General features: G+C 42.3%; 2 long non-coding RNA genes across 2 annotated transcripts in view; one reads left to right on the plus strand and one right to left on the minus strand.

Annotated features, from left to right (window-relative positions):
• Positions 1-3,397: 3,397 nt before the first annotated feature.
• The window catches only part of LOC310758951, a 94,770-nt gene continuing 76,805 nt past the window's right edge, over positions 3,398-21,362 (plus strand). Inside the window, exon 1 of the long non-coding RNA XR_014546127.1 lies at positions 3,398-4,304. This is a non-coding gene — a long non-coding RNA (uncharacterized lncRNA). The remainder of the gene's footprint in view (positions 4,305-21,362) is intronic.
• LOC310758939 lies at positions 4,265-12,390 on the minus strand. Its single transcript, XR_014546115.1, has 3 exons — positions 11,443-12,390; positions 5,072-5,170; positions 4,265-4,354 (listed from the first exon to the last, which is right to left on the minus strand). It is a non-coding gene; the product is annotated as an uncharacterized lncRNA (long non-coding RNA).

Raw genomic sequence — 21,362 nt, forward strand, 5'->3', positions numbered from 1 at the left:
TAAAAAAACTATGTTAAAAATTTGGGCCGTCTTATACATGAAGAGTACATATGTGTGATGTGGGACTGGTTGCTGCTGCAAGCCGGAGATTGTCAGCAACTATTGTGCGTGTTATTGGTGGCTGTGGCAAGGGCTGGTGTTGATTAACTGCCGTTGAGGCAATTGGGCAGGCGATTGGCAACTTTTGCGATGTGTGCGATTTTAGCCAATCCCCCCTCAACAAGTCTGGGCCACCCCACCCCAAAAAGCTCAGCAACTCTGGGCAAACCCCCCCATTTTCTTAATTTGGAGTCCCCCAAAATACATGGGGGCGTGTTATACACGGAAAAATATGGCAAATGTATTCTGGGCTTTTTTTTACAGTCGCAACTCAGTTCCGGCACCTCTCAGGTGGGCACCATTGCCATTATAAGAGAACAAGGTTTAAGGTGAGTTATGGCACCTCTTTTTATAGAAAAAGAGCCCTGAGTAGTAATAGGGGTGAGTGGCAGCAGGGGAACAGAGACAGGACAGGTGATGGCACAAAAGACAACACTGAGTAGGGTCTTTCTCACAGAGAACTCTCTTTTCCCATAGAAATCGCCCTTTCTGGGCCAAGGCAAAGATGCATATTCAAGGCACAAGCCGAATTAGCATCGTCCTGAGTAATCCATCTGTGAAACATGAGATTTTACTGCAGCTTCTCCCTCACAGACACCCCCCCCCCAATATCCCAGACATTTAACAGGAGTGTTTTATGAACTCTTACCAGTTTATTTTTTAATATTAGGAGATGGAAAAAAAGTCCCTTTCTGTTTCTCCATTTTCTTTACCTAGTGAATCATGGGTCCCCTGTTAGTTGGAGAGGAAAGTTGTTTTAGTAATTCAGGAACAGGAGCTGGTGCTGAATCAGCACGAAGACTGAAAACGACAAGTTTAATACTGGAAAACATGCTAGAAATAATAATGAAGAGGAGGCGGGGGTGGGGTGGGACCCAGAATCAAGGTTTCGTTTGTGGCTTCTTCACCCACTTCACTTAGCCAAAAATTGAGTAATTGGTTTAACAAGTCTCACATAACTGAGCATGAGAAACACATCCTCTTTTTACCAGAATGGATCAACCTGATGTATGTAATACAGAAGAACCACAAAAATGAGAAACAATTTAAAATGTTCCGAAGTTCTGTTTGTAGCCCTGCTAGACTCCCTAGAGTTAAGACTCCCTAGTGCGTCATATAGCCTGGTTCAAGGTGGGTCACAACAGGAGCACTGCCATCATGCAAATATGTGGCAAAATATTAATAAATGGATCTCCAGGTGCATATTTGGGTGAAAAGAAGAAGAAGAAGAGTTTGGATTTGATATCCCGCCTTTCACTCCCTTTAAGGAGTCTCAAAGCGGCTAACATTCTCCTTTCCCTTCCTCCCCCACAACAAACACTCTGTGAGGTGAGTGGGGCTGAGAGACTTCAGAGAAGTGTGACTGGCCCAAAGTCACCCAGCAGCTGCATGTGGAGGAGCAGAGACGCGAACCCGGTTCCCCAGATTATGAGTCTACCGCTCTTAACCGCTACACCACACTGGCTCTCAAAAGTGAGCCCAGGGTCTGAAAAGGTTGAAGATGCCTGAACTAGACCATCGTCCCACCCAAGGAATCTGTTTTGGGCAGGTGTGCTGTGAACCCCATACATGCAGTACAGATAATGTGGACCATTCTCTGGAAGCACACCTGAAGGGGATAATTCTGGAATTGGCTACCATAGAGCAGCCCCAGGAACAAATTGTTTGAATGCATGGAGCATTCATATGAATTGTTTGAATGCATCGATTCACGTGAATGAGGAAGTCTACACAGGTAGGGAGTTTTGCTTATATACTTGAGTTTCTAGAGTTTTCGAGAGATGATTGAATAAGTTGAGTACTAAACTAGCATACAGCAAGAATCAGTGCCATTGTTTTTCGTGTTCTGAGGGTGAACTGGTTTGAAATCATCGCTCAGCCATGAACATGTGTTGATTTGGGCATCAGTTCAACGCGTGTAAAATGCTTGCCTTCTTCACAGGGTTGTTGTGAACGTAGGCCTCCCTCCTGGTAAGCCACAGAGGTGCTGGTGATGAGAGGTCAAATTCTGCTTCCAACATTGTGTAATTTTACTGCCAGGGGCTATTCAAGATCCTGGCCAGTCATACGATACTTTAGCTAGAGATGCAAAGCACTTGCTCTGCTAACTGAGCTGAGGAGTAATTGTTCCTTTCATTGTTTGGATAATTTATTATTGCTATTATTGTTGTTGTTGTTGTTGTTAATTAATTAATTAAACATGTATGTTGTTGTTGTTTAGTTGTTTAGTCGTGTCCGACTCTTCGTGACTCCACGGACCAGAGCACACCAGGCACTTCTGTCTTCCACTGCCTCCCGCAGTTTGGTCAAACTCATGCTGGTAGCTTCGAGAACACTGTCCAACCATCTCGTCCTCTGTCATCCCCTTCTCCTTGTGCCCTCCATCTTTCCCAACATCAGGGTCTTTTCCAGGGAGTCTTCTCTTCTCATGAGTATTAAACATGTATACCGCCCTTCAATTGTAGATCTCAGGGTGGCTCACAACATAAAAATCCAAGATAAAAAGCACAAAATACATGATAAAAACAAGAACAAGAAGAAGCCAATAATACGGCTGATTTGCTTGATCATGGTGCCTGCTCTAGTTATCTCCTGCTTGGACTACTGCAACACGCTCTAGGTGGGGCTACCTTTGAAGGTGACCCAGAAACTACAACCAGTCCAGAATGCGGCAGCCAGATTGGTGACTGGAAGTGGCTGCCGAGACCACATAACACCGGTCTTGAAAGACCTACATTGGCTCTCAGTACGTTTCCGAGCACAATTCAAAGTGTTGGTGTTGACCTTTAAAGTCCTAAATGGTCTTGGCCCAGTATACCTGAAAGAGCATCTCCACCCCCATCTTTCAGCCCAGACACTGAGATCCAGCACCGAGGACCTTCTGGTGGTTCCCTCACTGCGAGAAGCCAAGTTACAGGGAACCAGGCAGAGGGCCTTCTCGGTAGTGGCGCCTGCCCTGTGGAACGCCCTCCCACCAGATGTCACAGAGATAAACAACTACCTGATGTTTAGAAGACATCTGAAGGCAGCCCTGTTTAGGGAAGTTTTTAATGACAGATGTTTTAATGTATTTTTAATCTCTGTTGGAAGCCGCCCAGAGTGGCTGGGGAAACCCAGCCAGATGGGCGGGGTACAAATAATAAATTATCATCATCATCATCACCAATAGAAAAGCTATTTATATTGCCTGAATAGAAGAGTCCAGTGAAGCAAATGCTTGAAACAGAACCACATAAGGGAAATTGTCCTTCTGTTTCTGATGTTCAGGCTGTGAGTGCCATTGCATTTATAGTCAAAATGGCAGCACCCAAGCATAAGTTGGTTGATTGGTTGGGATCCATCTGTCTTGGGAGACAGTGGAGGAATGTGCCTTTGGGGATGGAGTCAAATTGATGGAAGGTTACAGTGCCTGCTGTGGCTGTAGAGACCAATACAGGAGAGACATGTTTTGTTACAGCTGGGGCAGATGAGGGTGTCTGGTTGTGCTGCTGCAGATGCACCATGGCGTTTCTTCTCTCTGCTCTCCTCCCAACAGTCATTCTTCCTCTGGTCACTGCTGTGGATACACGACTTGACCGCCTGTCTCCAAGCACTGTGGTCGTCTGCAAGGGATTCCCACATGGTGGGGTTGATGTTGCAGGCACGTTTATAACGCAGAGTTGATCTGCCAATTGGCCTAGTGCCTGAAGCTAGCTCACAGCAGAGCAGGTCCTTAGGGATGCTGCCATCTTCCATTCTGTGGATATAACCAAGCCAGTGTAGACATTGCGGAGAAAGGATAGCAAACATGCTGGGAATGTGGTCTTGGAAGAGCACATCTTTCTTTGAGATGCTGTCCTGCCAGGTGGTGCTCAAAATCTTCCTAACACAGTGCATGTGGAATAATAATAATAATAATAATTTATTTATACTCCGCCCATCTGGCTGGGTTTCCCCAGCCACTCTGGGCGGCTTCCAACAAAACACTAAAATACAATAACCTATTAAACATTAAAAGCTTCCCTAAACAGGGATGCCTTCAGATGTCTTCTAACAGTTTGGTAGTTATTTTTCTCTTTGACATCTGGTGGGAGGGCGTTCCACAGGGCGGGTGCCACTACCGAGAAGGCCCTCTGCCTGGTTCCCTTTAACTTGGCTTCTCGCAGCGAGGGAACCGCCAGAAGGCCCTTGGCACTGGACCTCAATGTCCAGGCAGAACGATGGAGGTGGAGACGCTCCTTCAGGTATACTGGACCGAGGCATTGAGGCATCACTCCTGGGAGATATGAGCAGGACTGAGGGAAGCTTGAAGTTTGCAGAAGTACAAAAAATTGAGAAAAGCAAAAAGTGAGTTTTGAGCATGCTCAGTGCCCATGGTGACTGATTATTTTGGAGAGATACTGAAAACTGTAGACAGGGAATAAAACGGAGTGGATGGAATCCTAACCAGAAACACTCCACATTACAGTATCTTGTTGCAGGTCCTGCTTTCATTTCAAATTTCTGGATTCTGCAGAGGACCTGATGCACGGTTTCAGATAACTTTAAAGCAGCAATTTTTGTGGGAGGGGGGGTAATCTTTCAATTAAATCACCAAGTCATTCGTCAGTCATGTTTAGATTGATGCTTATTCTAAGCCAAGTCATCATGTGATGAAAATGTGTTTTAAGTCACCGAGAGGGTTGTAACACAGGGGGAAGCCTAGCATTCAAATGCAGTTCTTGTTAAGCTTTGGAATGCCCAAAATAAACACCTGGAGTTTGATATTCTTAGAAGACTTGTTAGCAGCACGTACAGTTTTTAAAAAATAACAAATACTAAGTGTAAAAAAAACACACCAGAAAACTATAACCAAGTTCCCCCCTGCCGCCCCTTTGCTATGATATGAATATCTAGTGAAAAATAAGAATGGTTGTGAAACAGATTTTCAAGATATTGTAAAGTTCTGTTACTTTCTGTGGAGCCCAAGAGAGGACTCAACTATTTCAGTAACCTGTACTAACCCCTTTCTGCTTGTGGTTTTTGTTTCCTGTTGGATCTCTCATATTTTTTCTTTCTTTCTTTCCACCAGCATTTGGGTATTACTGTTTTCCTAATAAAGGAAGCAAAAGACTTGAATTACAGAGTGTATTTTAACCGAAAAAGAGGAAGGGAAGCGTGTAAAAAAGAAATGGAAAGAGAAGGAAACTATTGTATACTTTCAAACGAAAGGAAGAAAAAAGTGACAAATGTTACTGAGTAGAAAAATTGGCAAAAAGCACCCAAAACTCAGCTTTTCTGTGGAAGAAATCATTCCACTAATTGACTTAAGTTTCACCTTAATCACAGCCAATGTGTGTGCTCAGGCATGAAGAACTATGGATTGGAGTTAGCAATGAAATATTTCAAGTAATACAACAGAGCAGGGGAAATGAACTCTCTTCAAAATGTCTAGTCTTTTTTGAGGATCTTATTTTGTGACATATGGGTTATGTTAGCACTTCATGTTTCTGGCTCAAATATGAACTTGAAAATCAATGTCCCAGAAATTTTCTCTTCTCACACCTTACTTCTTTTTTCTTTTTAAGGCACACAGAGAAATGTAGTCTGTTTCTTGCTTTTTCACCCCCTGCTTGCCATAATTGTATTGCGATGATGGCAATTCTCTGGGCAGGGATAGATTAGCCATCACAAACTTGCTTGTAGATTCCACCATGATTCAGTGGGGTCTGTGTGCAGTTGCTGGTTCAGGTGTAAACAGGGAGCTTGGCCTGACAGGGGGTGTTCTGTTCTTTGCACTGTCAGGCAAACTTCTGTGTATACTGTGGAGAAAAAAGGACCCCTGGACAGTTAAATCCAGTCAAAGGCGACTATGGGGTTGCGGCACTCATCTCACTTTCAGATTGAGAGAGCCGGCCTTTGTCCACAGACAGCTTTCCGGGTCATGTGGCCAGCATGACTTAACCGCTTCTGGCACAACGGAACACCGTGACGGAAACCAGAGAGCACGGAAACGCCATTTACCTTCCCACCAGAGTGGTACCTATTTATCTACTTGCACTGGCGTGCTTTCAAACTGCTAGGTTGGCAGGAGCTGGGACGGAGCAACGGGAGCTCACTCCATCGCAGGGATTCGAACCACCGACCTTCCGATTGGCAAGCCCAAGAGGCTCAGTGGTTTAGAGATAAAGATAAAGAGTGGTTGTGGAGATAAAGTACTTTGCTGGACCAGACCAAAGATCCGTCCAGCCCAGCATCTTCGGTCAGATGCCTTCAGGAAACTCACAAATAAAACATAAAAGCCCCCCCCCCCCGTTGTTCCACAGCAACTGTTGGCACAGATACATTCCTCTTTCTTTCTTTTTTTTATAAATTATTTTTATTAAAATTTTTCCATTATACAAATTCACCATATCAAACAGTTTTCACAAATTTCAACTTTTTGGACTTCCATCAGCTTCTCTGCCAATCATCCATATTTTTCCATTTTCACACATTTTCTAAATTTGATATTGCATTTTAATATACCCTTACTGTCCTCTTTCTGTTTAACAATACTCCTCTACCTTTCACAAAGCCTCTTTAAATCCCACTAGCGTTGTTTGTTCATCACATATACTTTTCAGATATTCTGCAAATTTTCCCCAGTCCTCGATGAACTTGTGGTCCCGTTGATATCTAATCTTCCCAGTTAGTTTGTCCAATTCTGCGTAGTCAATAAGTTTCATTCTCCATTCTTCAAGAGTCGGTAATTCCTCCTGTTTCCATTTTTGGGCCATTAATATTCTTGCTGCTGTTACTGCGTATTGAAAAAGTTTATTGTCCCTTCTATTTATTTCTCTTCCTGTTATTCCTAACAGAAAGGCTTCTGGTCTCTTTACAAATGTAAATTTCAACATCTTCTTCAACTCATTATATATCATTTCCCAGAAACCCTTCACTTTCTTACACTCCCACCACATATGATAGAATGATCCTTCTTTTTCTGATACATTCCTCTTTCAAGAAATAAATATATTCCCAGTCAGTATCTGTATTGGATTTGAATTGAATTTATATGGTTATAGTCAAATATACAGGAATGAATGATAAACAGAATGAACCATGGAAGGAGAAGGAGGGAAGTCGCTGGATATCTAACAGTATGTAAAATGTTTATTTTGAGATGTATAATTTCAAAAAATTTGTTGTAAAAAAATTAATTGAATTTATATATGTGTTGTTGTTTTGAGCTGTTTTTATAGTCATTATTGTTTTTATATATGCAGTTGTTTTAACTGTTTATATTTTTTATTTGTAACTGTTTTATATATATTATTATTTTGTAAATCTCTTTGGGATGCCTCATGAGAAAGGATTCATACATAACGCAGCACTAGGTGTGTGCATGCACATCAAATAAATAACAAAACAGAGGCAAGCTGCTGTAATTTTCCAGACTTCATCCACTCAGAAGGGGCAACTATGCCTGCAAATTTCATCCAGTCATGCCAAAGAACAGAAAACAACTATAGCTCTTGGCTGATTTTTCCATTACAATCAATGGGGGAGACATAAATCACTGGAGTTTTAGAAGCTGTGTTCTGATTTCAATCCAAAGTGAAGTGAGTATTCCTGAAAGTGAGCCAAGTCAAACCAATCTGATTCCTGAAATAGAAGCGAAATCAAAATCTTGCTTGTTTAAATGCATGTTTAAATCTCACTGAGTTAAATGGCTTCCTCCCAAGTGGATACATCTTACTAGATGCCATCTTATCCAGAAGTCCATTCCACACAAAACAGGAACCAGGCTTCTGTCATGGCACCTACCCTTTGCAATTGTCTCTCATTAAATATTTGACAGGCGCTGTCTCTGCTGCCTTCCCAGCACCTATTGAAAAACTTTCTCTTCCAACAAGCCTTTTCAGTAAAGATCTTTCCCTGTCTGTACTGGAATTGATTCTTTAAGTCTGTTTTTAGATATCTTTGCATCCATTCTGTCTCCAAATATGGGGAGGGATTCATAGCTGAGTTCAGAGCACACGTGTTGCAGACAAATCATCCCAGTTTCAATCCTTGGCATCTCTGCAGGTGATGGGAAACACTTCTGTCTGAGATGCAGGAGAGTAACTGCCAGTTAGACAATTCCGGGATAGGTAGACAGATGGGCTGACTGATATTAGGAGTTTCCTATGGACACTGATCCTTCAGAGAGCCAATGAGACGTCTCTCATTCATGAATCTGTCAAATCCTGTAAATGCATGCAATGAAGAGAACAGGCCAGGTGCTTCTTTGCTTGCTTTACCTTTTATCAAAAGATCCAAGCATTTAACAACAACAACAACAACAACATAACACAATAAAAATGAAATAAACAATATTTGTAAGAATAAATTACAAATTTATAAATTATAAAATTACTATTATTATTTGTTTTATTTAATAAAACTACTACTACTACTACTAATAATAATAATAATAATTTATTTGTACCCTGTCCATCTGACTGGGTTTTGCCAGCCACTCTGGGCAGCTTCCAGCATATATAAAAACATAGTAAAACATTAAACATTAAAAAAACTTCCCAATACAGGGCTGCCTTCAGATGTTTCTTAAATGTTATATATAATTACTCATCTCCTTAACATCTGATGGAAGGGCGTTCCACAGGGTGGGTGCCACTACCGAGAAGGTATTATTATTATTAACACTAAATAATAATAGAAACAGAATACAATAATATATTGAGTTTTCTGTCCATATATATTGAGTTCTATGCACATTCTGGATCCCCATGAAGCTTTGGATGATGGCCATGGGCTTGATATAGAATGGCTTGGAGCACTCTCAACAGAAATGGAAAGAAACCACTCAACAGTATTTAGAGATTATAGATACATTTATTCCATACCAAGAATAAGGTGGAATAGCAGGGGTGGGAGGAGAGGTAATAAAACATGGTCAGCCTCAGCACTTTGGCTTCCACCATTGGAAACAATAAAATGAGCTCTGATAGCAAATTTACAACACCACTAAAACTGTCTATCCATCTCCACTTGTTGCTTGTGTTGGACTAAAGGATAAAGACAATCTTTGCCTTGGCGGGTAGAGTGAAAACAACTGTTAAAACAGCTTGCCTTGGTGGTAGGTAGGATAAGGAAGACCAGGTCCTCTGCCTGATGTCCTGGAGGGCTACTGCCGGTCAGAGTAGAAAGCCTAAGCCCTAGATGACTTAGCACCAATAGCCTGCTCGTGAATGTCCTGGAGACATCTAGCTGGTCATTGTTGGAAAGTGATTAGATGAACTGTTGGCATGAACCAACAGGACTCTTCTTATGATCGTATGACTCAGAATCCAAATACTTGTCAGCACTTAGTCAAGTAAGTGCACCATGGGAAAAGCACCTCAATGTTGGATGGGCATAATGAAAAAGTACAATAAGCAGACTAGATACTTGTCATGTTTTGAACTCCACTCATGTTAAGGGTCCACCAGGATTCCTAGACCTTTTTCACATGTACTGTTAGTAAGCCAGGTGTCCCCCATCCTATTTTTGTGCATCTGGTTCTTCCTGCCTAAGCGCAGAACCTTACATTTGTCCCTATTGAAATTCATTTTGTTAGCTTGTGCCCAGTTCTACAATCTGTTAAGGTCATTATGAATTCTGATTCTGTCTTCTGCAGCATTAGCTACACCCCTCCCCCCAGTTTGGTGTCATCTGCAAATTTAATGAACATGCCCTCAATTCCTTCATCCAAGTCATTTATAAAAATGTTGAACAACAACAGGTCCAGGACAGAACCCTGCAGCACCCCACCTGCCACTTTTTTCCAGGATGATGAGGAACCATTAATGAATACTCTTTGGGTTTGGTCAGTCAACCAGCTACAAATCCACCTTGCAGTTACCTCATGTCCAACTACACTCAGTTCTTCCTTGCCTGTATGTTGAAACCCAGGAGAGCATGATCACTTCCTCCCAAGTTTCCAAGCACTTTCACCTCACCAGTCAGTTCCTCCCTATTGGTGAGGACAGGTCCAAGATAGGTGATCTCCTTGTTGGTTCTTCCACCTTCTGGGAAATGAAATTGTCAGCGAGACAATGGAGGAATTTGTCAGACCTTACACTCTTGGGAGAGTTTAAGTCCCAACAGATATTGGGGAAGTGGAAGTCCCCCATGATTACTATTTCTCTCCTTTTTGAATGTTTAGTAATCTGCTCTAGTAAGGCATTATCAAAGTCAGTCTTCAGTCTGGCTTGGCAGTCTATAGCAGACACCCACAGTAAGGTCACTGTTGTTTCTCTCTTCTGAAAATTTTACCCATATACTCTCAATCTGCTTTTCATGCTCCAAGTCATGGATTTCTTCACAAGTGTACATATCATTCATATACAATGCTGTTACTCCTCCCTTCTTGTTTGGTATATTCCTTTTGAACAGGTTATACCCCTCAATTCCTACATTACAGTCATGAGTTTCATCCCACCAGGTTTCAGTAATGCCTACCAGGTCATATTTGCAACCCTGTATTAAAAGCTCCAGTTCATCTTGTTTGTTTCCCATACTCTGTGCATTTGTGTAGAGACAACTGAAACCATGGAGGCATTTGCAAAATGAGGGTTCTCATGCAGCACATGACATAAGGCCCCTCTTGCGCATGCCAGATCTGCCAGGAACAGTGATGACATTTATTTCTCACAGCAAATATTTGACACTGCCAATTTCCACTGGAGCCTGAGAGCTGAGAGAAGGACAGTTAAAACTATTAAAATATCACTACCTCTCGCCTTGGGGTTTGCTTTCCAAAGCAGGTCAGTATCTTGGCCATTCTCCTGGAGCAAACCATGAAATCCTTTAAAGTGAATCACTTCCCACTTCCTCTCTAGTCACACAAGACTTTCGTTCTTCATGACAAAGAATGTCAGAATCTTGAGAATGCAGAAAACAACTGGAGCCACATGGTCCTCTAAAAATACCATGCCCTTCTGGGCTGGCACTGACCAAAGGGTCAAACAGGTTACTGGCTGATTTCTCTCACTCTCATCTGCTCAGCCTCTCACAAGTCTCTCTGCACTAAATAGAAATTAATTCCTTGAAATAACTGTTCAACGGATGATGATTTCACATAGATGCAATTAAGAGTAGAAATAGTGTACTGATAATAAAGAAAAAATGTAAATCACAATACTGGAACATAGGACTGCGAACATACTGGGAATGTGGGCTTGTGAGAGCAAACCTTTGATTGAGACTCTGTCCCATCATATGATGCCCAAAATTTTCCTGACACAAAGCATGTGGAAGGCATTGAGGCATCCCTCCTGCCCACAACTCACTTCCATAAAGTAGCATGCTCAACTGGTAGATCTTGGTATTGGACATTAGTATAATATTCTCCCATACCTTTTTGGAGAGGCAAGCCATTACCACAGCTGCCTTGCCAATACACTTGTCCAGCTCAGCGTTGATGGAGAGGTTGCTGGTTATGGTGGAACCTAGGTAGACAAAATCATCTACCACCTCAAGAGTGTGTTCACCAATGCTGATGCATGGAGTGCTGGTGACATCCTGACCCCGGGATGTTGGTCTTCGTCAAGAGGTGCTACAACACTCCAGGGACTGATAATGAGATGTTTTGGTGTGCAGGCCACAGGAGGTACCTGACAATGCTGACTCTGATGTCAAACCTGTGCATAGGACAGTAAAAAACTAGCTCACAGGTCTGGAGCCTGTGTCCACTCTGCAAGAGATTGCTGGGAGTGGAGGAAACTAGGACTCAAAGGAGCTTGATTTTAAGCTGGGGCAGGGCTCTTGCTTTACATATAAGGGCTGGGAAGAACCTCAGTGAAGACCTTCAGGGATGAGACCAGAAGCTCTGGTGCTGAAATCCCAAGGGAGAAGAAAAGACTGTTCATGTATGCGACGACAGCCTTGCGGATGTTGTTAGCCCAGAGCTGGAAAGAAGACAAAGTCCCTACCAGAGAAGAATGGCAGATTAAGTTGATGGACTATGCCGAAACAGCAAAGATGACTGGAAGGATCAGAAACCAGGAAGACCAAAACTTTAATAAGGAATGGGGGGAATTTATGGTTTACCTTGGAGACCAATGTAAACAGTTAAAGTCGTTAGCGGGATTGCAATAACACTTGTAATGCAATGAGAACTATGGAGGTAATGGAGATGTAAAATATTGGATTATTATAAAAGATGCAGTAGATAAGGCTCAACAATGGGACCCATGGAGGGGGAGTGGGAAGTCCAAAGATTCGTGGGAATTTTGTACTTTTTGATGTGTTGTGGTATGATTGTAAATTTGAATATGTAAAACCAAATAATAATAAAAATGGGGGGGGGGGAGAAGCTCTGAGACTGAAGTAACCATTTACTCCCTCACACCATGATCATAGCTGTCAACTCTTCCCTTTTCTTGCGAGGAATCCTATTTAGAATAAAGGAATTTCCCTTTTAAAAAAGGGAAACATTGACAGCTATGACCATGATCCTTCTCTCTGCTTGCCTAGAGGGGGCGTCTCAGGCTGGAGAGGGCCCCTGAAACCTTCAAAATACAGAACATTAGCTGATGGGGATGAATGCATATTTTTAATAAAATGTTTCGGTGATGGAAGACGTGAAATGTGGCAGGTAGTCCTGATAACAAAGACGAAGCAGCGTGCGCCAGAACAGACACTCCGGAAAAGAAGGCGAAGGGAAAGCTCTGTGACTAGATGAGCCTCCCTTTTCAGCTGGGCAAGGAACAAAAGGTTGCCAACAAAAATGTTAGGGTTTGACAAGGCTTGGCAAAAAGAAAAGAAAAAGAAAGGCCGAGGCATAAATCTGTGTTTCTGTGAATTATAAGGCCTTCCCGAAGAAGTGACAAATCCCGCCCCTCCCCTGAAGGGAAAAAAAAAGGTATGGAAAAGCATGCGTGGCCCACAGAAAATTATTCCTTCTGGCCGGACCTGCCAAGAGAAAGGAAACATGGGGTGGGGGTGGGGGGAGAATGCACGAGAGATTTGCCAGTGCCAGACACACCATTTCATGTAATAAGCACACCTCATAAAATGTTGAAAAAAATTAATGATTGTAATATACTGTATGTATATTATAAATAGTGACTCGTTTTGAAAGCAGCAATGGTGAAATACTGCCTGAGGGACCGAAAGGTTATGGAGCTTGTGATAAAACACCCAAAGCCAAAAGACATTAATAAAATAAAACAGTAATAAGTTACTGCTTCACACTCAGGAGGGGGTTTTCATCTTCAAAACCGTTGACTAATGCTGACTTTAGCTAATAGTCCAGTTATATGGTTACCAAGCTGAGGGGATCTTTCAGTCTTTTCATGTTCCACACATACAGTGGGAGGAGGAGAAGCAGAGGCTGGTCCATTAGGATGAATGGGGGCACTGCCACACCAACCTCAGTTTCCCCTCAGCTGGGACCCACCTGCCTGCCTCCTTACAGCCAGTCCAGTGTGTGACATTGGCTGCTATTTTCCTCCACCTTTGTTTCAGTGTTTCCCCTGTAGAACTCAGCAGGGAGGACAGGGACACAATGATACTTAATTGGTCACACCTGTCATTTTTAAAAAAACCACAATATACAAATATACAGTACGTAGTGCTGGCACCCCCACCCCCACCCCCACCCCCAATGTTTAAATTGTGGCACTCACTGTAATCCATCCAAGCGGGAATTAAGATTGCCGGAAGAAATATCAACAACCTCAGATATGCAGATGACACAACTTTGATGGCAGAAAGTGAGGAGGAATTAAAGAACCTTTTAATGAGGGTGAAAGAAGAGAGCGCAAAATATGGTCTGAAGCTCAACATCAAAAAAATGAAGATCATGGCCACTGGGCCCATCACCTCCTGGCAAATAGAAGGGGAAGAAATGGAGGCAGTGAGAGATTTTACTTTCTTGGGCTCCATGATCACTGCAGAAGGTGACAGCAGTCACGAAATTAAAACATGCCTGCCTCTTGGGAGAAAAGTGATGACAAACCTAGATAGCATCTTAAAAAGCAGAGACATCACCTTACCAACAAAGGTCCGTATAGTTAAAGCCATGGTTTTCCCAGTAGCGATGTATGGAAGTGAGAGCTGGACCATAAAGAAGGCTGATCGCCGAAGAATTGATGCTTTTGAATTATGGTGCTGGAGGAGACTCTTGAGAGTCCCATGGACTGCAAGAAGAACAAACCTATTCATTCTTAAGGAAATCAGCCCTGAGTGCTCACTGGAAGGACAGATCCTGAAGCTGAGACTCCAATACTTTGGCCACCTCATGAGAAGAGAAGACTCCCTGGAAAAGTCGCTGATGTTGGGAAAGATTGAGGGCACAAGGAGAAGGGGATGATAGAGGACGAGATGGTTGGACAGTGTTCTCGAAGCTACCAGCATGAGTGTGACCAAACTGCAGGAGGCGGTGGAAGACAGGAGTGTCTAGCGTGCTCTGGTCCATGGGGTCACGAAGAGTAGGACACGACTAAACGACTAAACAACAACAACAACTCACTGTAACAATGTCATGGTGAGTAGCAGTGCATATATATATATATATATATATATATATATATATATATATATATGAGCACTACAGAAAACCATATTTAAGCATGCGTGAAATCTGCAGGCAATGAATGAGATATGTGTGATAGATGTATTGACGCATGTGTGTGACAGACAGGATACTCACCTAATATAAACATGGAGAAAATGCAGGGAATATAGCACCAATGCGAACATTTTAACACAAAATAATGCGCCTGGTTTCCCCCCAGTAAACTTGTCAATTTAAATTTCAGATGATTAATTAGTGTGGTAGAGGACTCAGTTGTCCACCTCCCCCTGACAAGGCTGCTTTGATTCTGGTTCATTATTGTAAAATAAAGCATTTAAGATGGCCTTTCTAACACTGTGTGCAATGTATTTTGTTCATTAAATGGTAATTAATAGTTATGCATCCTTTCATACTCCAAATGAGGATCTAAATGGAGGTTTGGGTATTATACAAATATATTTATATTTAAAGTTAATTTTCTGATGACTCGGTTAAAAGCAGATAATTAATCAACTAAGCAGTTTTCTCATCAGCCTACATTTAAAAACAACAACAGCCCAACACACAGAAATCCACATGGAATAAATTAAATATACCTTGGGAGGAAAAAGGACAGCAACATAAGAAATCCAAAATCTCAGGTTGCTTCCCCCCCTTTTTTTTACTCTAAACAAACCCAACAAGCTTCTAAAGTTACAAAAAAGTGTCCCAATATGAATGAAAAGATTAAGCACGTCATTTGAAACTGGCCATATGTGTTATTATTTATGATTAGTCAAAATTTTACGTTTTGCTTACAAATCTCTTTTCTTTCCTTTCCTTTTTTTCATGTCCCTTCTAATTTCCTGAGATTAAAAGGCGGTCTTTAGAGTATATGGCTGTTTGTAATTAAATAATCCAACAGGCTACCCATGATGAACACAAAGACTACATTGTTTGTGGCTTCCCAAAGATTTTAAAAATGTGGGTTGCTGTCAGCGTAAATCCAGTTGGAGTGGTTTTTCAATCAGGTGTATGCCTGTTTGCTATTTTTATAATAATCTCAGATATACACTTTATCCAAATTTTTGTTGGTTTGTTTATTAAAATATTTGTGTCTTGTCTTACAGGACAAATGTCATTGCACAAATACTAGCCATATCTAATGCTATGACAATGAGCAGAAGCACTGAAGTTAGTGTACACAAATAATTTAGGTTCTTTTATTTCAGTGGGTCTACTCTGAGGAAGACTTAGATACACACAATCATATCCTTTTGACTTTAGCATGTTAAATTTGGTTTTAAATGCCTCATGCTGTTCCTTCTGCCATCATCCTGCGGACTGGCTCAAAAGTGCTCCAAACTATGAATTGCAAGGCAGTAACTTGGATCCCAGGAAAGAAAATTCATCTGTCTGAAGCTCTCCGGCTTTGTATGGCAGCTCTTTTTCAACACATTTGTTCAAAGCTGGCTAGAACTTCAGACACACTTTCTTTTCAGTCCATAATGTCATCAGAGGCGTAGGAAGGTCAGGTGGTACCTGGTGCGGAAAATTTCTTGTCACCCGCCCCCCCCCCCACACATTAAATTTTTATTTTTATTTTGCCTGCAAAAATGGTTTTATGTTATTTCATATTTTCTTCCAAAGGAATGTGGATTCTGGGCCTCTGATAACAAGTAGGCGACAATGGACAGATACTTAAATCTACAGGATGGATTGTGTTTTGGCTTGTGTTATTATATTTATATTTATTGTTTATTTATTTATTAAAATTTATTTTAAAAAACCTGCAATGTGGTTTACCAAAACAAAAAACAAAAAAACACCACAGCAGTAAAATCAAGAAAAATCGGCTGCGTGCAGGGGGCAGGGCGAAGGCAAGGCAAGGCCTAATCTACTCGGCCTAGTCTCATTTTCTTCACATAAGCCAACTTTCCAGGACCCAGGAAGCGCAGCGGAGGGTAGGGCAGTAGGGTAGTACATAAAAAACTTTTTTTTAAAAATGCCTGCTCCAAAGGTCTTTTCTTACTAAACTAGGGATTATATAGCTATATCAGAAAATTCATGCACATCAGTTAATATCTTGACCCTGCTCCACTGAATTGAAATTTCAGCCTTCACGATATAGCAAAACGGCCAAGTAAACAGCTATTTTCGTGGAGGACGGTCAAGATATTACCTGATATGCGTGAAATTTCATATATAGCTATATAATCCCTAGTGTAGTAAGAGAAATCCTTGGGAGCAGGCATTTTCAAAAAAAAGTTTTTTATGAACCACCCTAGTAGGGCAGTAATTGTTCCTTGATAATTTGTCACCTCCCTCCATGATGGCACCTGGGGAGGACCGTCCCCCGCCCCCCCTTCCTACGCCCCTGAATGTCACAGAATCACAGAGTTGGAAGGAACTGTGAGGGTCATCTATTCCATTGCCCTGTGATGCAGGAATCTTTCACCCAATGTAATAATAATAATAATTTTTTTTTATTTATATCCCACCTCCCCAGCCGAAGCCGAGCTAACAACAATAAAATAATACAACATTCTAAAATCATTTAATTATAAAATTAATTCAAATCAAACTGATGGCAACCATTGGGCTAGAGTTCTGTGAAGATTGCCAAAGGAGGGAGTCAGGCTGTGCCTTGGCCAAAGGCTTGGTGGAACAGCTTTGTCTTGCAGGCCCTGCGGAAAGATGTCAAGTCCTGCAGGGCCCTAGTCTCTTGTTGCAGAGCATTCCACCAGATTGGAGCCACAGCCGAAAAAGCCCTGGCTGTGGTTGAGGCGAGCCTAACCTCTCTGTGTTCTGGGACCTCCAAGATGTTTTTGTTTGAAGATCGTAAGTTTCTCTGTGGGACATACCAGGAGAGGCGGTCCCGTAGGTACGAGGGTCCTAGGCCGTATAGGGCTTTAGAGGTTAAAACCAGCACCTTAAACCTGATCCTGTACTCCACCGGGAGCCAGTGCAGCTGGTATAGCACCGGGTGAATGTGATCTCGTGGGGCTCGAACCCACGACCTTGAGATTAAGAGTCTCATGCTGTACCAACTGAGCTATGCCAATATAAAATAACCCTGGATTCTGAATTTTCTGGGTGTTGGTGTTGTTGTTCCAGTGGAAAACTCCCACTGGTAGTCCAAAACACTTTGGATGACCTATCAGTGATATTTCGTGGAGTGTATTTTTCATCCCTCGATGTTGGTAGAACAACATAAACTGGACTCTAACAGACTGTGTGCGTGAAATGCCCCATCTAACCACTTCCACTGCTTATTTAATGTGTCTCCTAGCTAGGTTATAGGGGAAGGCACACATTGTGCTCTGCAAACGGGTTATGTACTCACAGCAGACCAACTGAAATCAATGGACATGACAACCTTAAGTTCACTCAGCCCTGTATACCTGAAGGAGTGTCTCCACCCACGTTGTCCAGCCCGGACACTGTGGTCCAGCTCCCAGGGCCTTCTGGCATTTCCCTCACTGCAAGAAGTGAAGTTACAGGGAACCAGGTCTTCTTGGTAGTGGCACCCTTCCTGTGGAATGCCCTCCCATCACAAGTTAAGGAGATAAATAACTATAAAATTTTAGAAGACATCTGAAGGCAGCCCTGTATAGGGAAGTTTTTAATGTTTGATGTTTTTATTGTTTTCTTATATCTGCTGGAAGCCACTCAGAGTTGCTGGGGGAACCTAGTCAGACGGTTGGGGTACAATCTTCTTCTTCTTCTTCTTCTTCTTCTTCTTCTTCTTCTTCTTCTTCTTCTCCTTCTCCTTCTCCTTCTCCTTCTTCTTCTTCTTCTTCTCCTTCTCCTCCTCCTCCTCCTCCTCCTCCTTCTCCTTCTCCTTCTCCTTCTCCTTCTCCTTCTCCTTCTCCTTCCACATTGAGAGCCAAAGTGGTGTAGTGGTTAAGAGCGGTGGACTCATAATCTGGTGAACCGGGTTCACTTCCCCGCTCCTCCACATGCAGCTGCTGGGTGACCTGGGACTAGTCACACTTCTCTGAAGTCTCTCAGCCCCTCTCAGCTCACAGAGTGTTTGTTGTGGGGGAGGAAGGGAAACGAGGTTGTGAGCCGCTTTGAGACTCCTTAGGGTAGTGATAAAGCGGGATATCAAATCCAAACTCTTCTCCTTCTCCCTCTCCTTCTCCTTCTCCTCCTCCTCCTCCGTCTCTGTGGGAGGGACGGGCAGGGCCATAGATGAGATCTCCCAGCACTGTTATTGCTGAAACCAAGACAGTACAGGGGCAAGGTAGGGTGGGCTTCTTGAGGAACAGCCCATTTGACACCACCCCAAACTCACTGCCATGCTGCCCCACCTCTGCACAGCATAGTGACACTTCACATGGAGACCATTTATGCTAGCAACCAGCTCTTCAGCTGGTCTACTCTGAGCATGACATGACTAACTCAAGTTCAGTTATTTCAGTGGATATATTCTGAAGGATGATTTAGTTGGACAGAGGGGTGGAATTTGTCCCCATACTGTACATTATTATTATTATTATTATTATTATTATTATTATTATTATTATTTTAATCAAAAGCCACAACCACACCAGACATTTAAAGCACACAACATCCCCCCAAGAAAACCGGGAACTGTAGTTTGTTGAGGCTGCTGGCGAGGGCTAAACTACAATTCCCAGGATTCTTTGGAGGAAGTGATGTGATTTAAATTTGCACTGCATATAGCTTTAAATGTCTGGTGTGGATCTGGCCTAAGAGTAGCAGTTCCAAGTGTAGCACCACACTTTTAAAAGAAGCCAATACTTGGCAGAGTTTTCTTTTCTGCTGAGCTGCCATTTCCTTATTTATTATTTATCGTTTGTCCATTTATTTTTATTTCTTATATCCCACCCTTTCTCTCACGAGAGCCCAGGGCGGCTAACAATACAAACACATAAGTAAAACAAACTTTAAACCACAATACAAACGATGATACCTGATACGTAATATAATACAATCTCGCTGCATTTTTTTAAAATAAAAAACCAGTGACCTACAACAAACAGAAATCCACTTGGGATCAACCCAATTCATAAACAGGATACTGGACTGAACTTTTCTTCAGAGGCTTCATTAACCCCATCAATTGCCATGGGCTGCAGGAATGTTTGCATAATTATAATCAGCCATACTTTTACCTCTGCTGTGCTGCTTTCTGTAGCTGAAGATTGTAAACAGAATCCTTCTATTAGAGATGCACGGTGACCAGAAACTTGCAGAGCAACCAAGCCATGCATGTGTGGGTTAGGGACTCAAGCATGCAGCTGAATTCCCATAGGTGGTTGCAGCCCAACCCTCAATTCGCAGTTCCTGCTGCTGTCAAACTGTGTGAGCCATTATCCCAGATCAACAGGTGCATTCAGACCCAGCTTCTGCCTGAACTGCTTACGGCTGCGCACTGGCGTGTGTGCCCAAAGTTTTTTAAACCAGCTTCTATAAGCACAGGAATTTTCCAGTAGAGGTAAAAACACCATAAGAGCCAGCTAGATCAGGCCAATGGCCTACCTTGTCAAGCATCCTCTTCTCACAGTGGCCTTCACATTTGCTGTTTTTCATCCTCACCTAAGCCTACCTGTGAAGTAGGAATGAGGCGGAACATAGAGATACCTGTATAGTTGTCAGTTTGCATTTCTTGGTGCAGAAAGTATTGATCTGATGTGTAGAGATCTTTCCTATTCTAATTAATCCAAGAGGGTTCTGGAAGCTTCTCTGTGTGAAAGAAACAAGCAGAAGGTTCATGATGTTTGGGTTATTCCTTCAGAGAAGCTGAGTACAGCTGGTTCTGTTATCTCTTCTGTCAAGGTCATGCTGACTATAATAGTAAGGCCAGAAGGAGCCTGGGTTTCACTTTCTATTTCTATCGCTCTTCCTTCTGGTGTGGTGTTCTGTACATAGTATGCTTAGTGTTAAGGTTTAGACTTATTATGAGTTATTTATTGTAAGTTTAAGTCTGCTGCAACTGGATTTCTTATGGACAGTGCCATCCTGAATATATTGGATTTGTGACCATTATGCTCATTTGCCTTCAGTAGCAGTAAAGCTCTGCTGGATGAAATATTAATTGCCTCTGGTCGTTTTTGTGTGAATTGTGCAATGCGTTTAAGTTTTTACTCTGCTAACTTTACATTGGAATCTGCTCTGGATCAATTTTGAGTACAATGGAACCTCTACTCACATACAGAATCCATTTCAGAGGTCCGTTCATGAGTCAATCCGGGTCACTGGGAGAAGTGCCATTCTGTGCATGTGCATTCAGCGGCAGCGCCATTCTTCACATGTGCAGATGGCGGCAGCCGCTTCTGCGCATGAGCAGTCGGCAGAAGCTGCTTCTGTGCGTGTGTGAATCGCAGCAAACCCGGTATTTACTTCTGGGTTTGCCACAGTCGCAAGTCGGATTGTTGCGAGTAGGGGCGGTGGTAAGTCGAGGTTGTACTGTAGAATTCAATGACAATAGTATATTTAAGTTTCCCCCTCCAGGACAAACAGGGAATTCAGAGAAGTCAATGGAGAAATGGCATAAGAGGGCAGGGTGAAGGCCCTCTTCTTAGTAATAGGTGAATTTGTCATTTGTAGGTTTTCTGTTTCGCCTTTTTTTCAGCCTTAGATGAGGTTCACCGCAATATATGAAGATACATTTGCAATTCTTTTTTTTAAAAGTCTACATGAAAAGTTGTATGCATTTTCGCACACATTTCTCTTAACATACACATTTTCCCCTTGTAAATGCAATTTCCTCCTAACTAAATTAATTTTATTTTGTCCTTTATTTTCA

Source organism: Podarcis filfolensis (genome assembly GCF_964270895.1).
Source record: "Podarcis filfolensis genome assembly, chromosome: 3".
In the NCBI taxonomy this organism is placed as follows: Eukaryota; Metazoa; Chordata; class Lepidosauria; order Squamata; family Lacertidae; genus Podarcis; species Podarcis filfolensis.